A 3,484-nucleotide genomic window follows, 5' to 3' on the forward strand; every position below is an offset into this window, starting at 1 on the left:
CCCTAAATCTCAGACTAACAGGTCATGTCATGGGTAGGTGCTCCCATACCCAAATATGCAGCAGAGTGATCCCAACTCCTAGAGAACTCGTCTCTCGGTACACCACCTCATGCAACTCCCGATATAAGTGTGACAGAATGCACCGTCCCCATGCAAAGTGGGTCCCCTCAGTCATCATCTTCTCTATAACCTGGCCCAACCCACGGCCAATCCATGTGATCGTTGATCCAGGCATAGCAGGCTCCCAACAATCCCTGATAGTACAACTGTAAGTGGCTCATATAATGCAGCTATCTCTTCCCACGCTATCGAGCCATCATGAATAAACACATCCTCATGAAAAATCCACTGCACAACTATTGTCCCCCATGCTTGGTCATATGTCATAAGATCCCCTCGGATAGGGATGTGTAAGATCTGTCACACATCCTCCAGTGTCACGGTCATCTCCCCCATAACCAAATGGAACGTGCAAGTCTCGATGTGCCACCGCTCTGCTAATGTTGTCATCAAGTCGTGATTCATCTGAATCATAGGCATGTACATCACATCATACAGGCATGTTGCTGTAATGCAATCAATCTCGGCCTCTGTCAACCGATCTCTCAACTGCTGTGTGGCTGGATGCCTCTCCCACATCTGTAAGACGGGAAGATCCTCCTACACATCATCACACATCTGCATCATCATCAGTTGTTTTGTTTCAAACTTTGTTAAGTTTAAACCTAGGCTATCAACAGATACTTTGATCAAGTATCTTCGGGTCTCAACAAGTAAGCAATCATGGCAAACCTAGACTACAACAGACATTTATCATAATGACCTAGTCTCAACGGCGTTGCTATGGTTCAAAACAACTAACCTATCCATCCATCCACCATTGGCATCGGGAGATTATTTTTCTAACACTTGGGCATCTATTTTTCAGACAATAGTGCTATTCTGCTAACAATCACACTAAAACAACTACACACTAGTGCTAAAAAACCAATAGTGCTAGAACAACTACACAACAACATCATTTCAAGGCAATAGCGCTACAAGAATAGCTCGATCACGCTAAAACTACATTAGCACTAAAATAGCTACACGACTGCACTAAATCATGCAAAAGCACTAAAACCACTATGCAATAGTGCTATAGCGACACAATAGCGCTAGTTAAAGTGACAACAACGCTAAAACACAATTTTAGCGCTATTGTCTTGACTCAACTTAGACGCTTGAAAAAAGACATCAAAAATGCGTGAAAAGCAAAAATTCAAATTTGCGTACCACTGGTCCGTAGTTATCTAGCCGCTAGAATCGACGGACTCGCTCTAGCTGATGATCTACTATAGGTACTGGCATCCTGACTGTTGCTCGCTCTTTCACCAAAGTCAATATCAGAGCTTTGAATCATTGTGGAGATGAATGCAAATGACCATGTTTTTACCCCTTCACCCCCACATATACCCTTCGCTCGAACCCTAATTTTACCTCGCTCATCGTCGTGGTCCCCGTGAACTTCCAGCGCCTCCCATTTCTCCATTTTATCTCCGATTTCTTCTATTCTTTCATCGGTATTGCTAAATTATTTTCTTCTAGCTCCCCGCCAATTCTCGTTCATTTTCAAGAGATCACTTGATTTTTTGAAATTTTCCGGCCCATCTTTCGAGGAGGCATACCACCCATTAAATTAACATTTATGGGGCATTTTTCTTCACACCTATTTTTCTTTCTTTGAAACGATGCGATAAACCGCACCGTCTCAAAGAGGGGCAAATGTAATCACATAAATCTGTCCATTTTAATTAAATGAATATGTACTATTTATTTGATTAATAACCCACTAGCCAACAGTTAATTAAATTAACATTTAATTAATTCATCCTCAAATCATTATCCTATTAATTAAATAAATTATTCAATTTATTTTAATTCATTCATTAAACCAAATTCACAATCAATTAAATGAATAAATCGTATTTTTTAAATTCAATCCCCTTTCCTCTTTTAAATAAATAAATAAAATATTTATTTAAATCATTAAAACCCTCCCACTTGCATTCTCCTACAAGTGCAAGTTGCAATCACAAGTTGAAATAAATTTATTTTATTTTAATTAAAATCCTATTTTCGCTTACCCATCAAATCCACTTGCAATCCTAAATCCCTTCTAAATTCTTCTAATCACTTTCTAACCATTCCTAATTAGCCTAATCCATCCCCTAAATATTGTCACATTCCTAAGCAACTTGGAGTCACTTCTCAAAGCCTTCAAAGTCTTTGAAAAAAATTTAATGCTTTATGTGTTCAACAAGCTAACCTCTAAAGTCTTCCAAACTACTAATGGCTCTTACATGACCATTAATGGCTTTTACATAACCATTTATGGTTAAATCCACTTGCTCTCATGGTTAGAAACTTTACCTCTAACTCAATCCTCATTCAACCCGTGGGTCTCTTCAAGCATTTATTGCTTTGACCATGGTTATCTTCACTAACTCTTGCACAAGAGTTTATCCATTGGATAAAGGCATTATTCTTTGAATAATGAATTTATTCACTCAACTCAACATTAACTCTACCTCCCAAGTTAACCCCCAAGTCATGTCAAGTATTTAATGCTTCTTCCCTCTCCCCTCAACCCATCTCATGTTGACATTTGTCATCCTAGGATTGGATTGAAAGTCCTCACATGTATCTTAAGCCCTTCAATCCCGACCCTTGTTGAGATTACTCAATCTCAACTATCCATTGCTCCATTTTACTTATAAATAGAGCTCATGTCTTCATAATCCAGATCCTGAAAACTTGTATGTATTTAACCTATAGTGAAATTTAGAGAGCATTTAGTATAAGCATTTACATTTACTCTTTTGGACTAAAATTAACACTAGATTAGATAATAGTTTCATTTTTAGCTTGTTTACATTTGTATACTTTCGCAATCATATCACAATCTTGAATCTCCATAACACATCCAAAAAAATAGTGCAAAAAGCTACTAAGAGCTACACTCATTTGGGAACTTGGAGAGGAGAGGAACAAGGGAGGAGCAACTATGAGCATCTTAGTTAGCATTTGGAAGAGCATAGTTTATCTATTCAATGTTTGTATGCTTTTTAGTTCATGCTCAATATCTCTCTTGATATGCCTGTTTAGAATAATCTTTGGTTGCTAACACTAACATTTTATTTTTTATGTTCTTGTGCGTGTTGCCATCAAGCTGGATTTTCTAATCCTTTTTGCAGAGCATCAAAAGTGATTAAGAAATTCTTGACAAACCTTGTAAATGGCTGCAAAATCTTCATCATTGGGGTACAAATCCTTGAAGTAATCAACTCCAATACTCCAAATCTACACTTCTTGCACTGTTAGTAGCCTTCTACTTAAAGCATCTTATACTTTATTACACTGTCCTTTCTTATGCTTAATAGAAAAAGTATATGACTGCAAATACTCAACCCATTTAACATGCCTATGACTCAACTTATCTTGT

The sequence above is a fragment of the Cryptomeria japonica genome, chromosome 9 (assembly GCF_030272615.1).
Source record: "Cryptomeria japonica chromosome 9, Sugi_1.0, whole genome shotgun sequence".
NCBI lineage: Eukaryota > Viridiplantae > Streptophyta > Pinopsida > Cupressales > Cupressaceae > Cryptomeria > Cryptomeria japonica.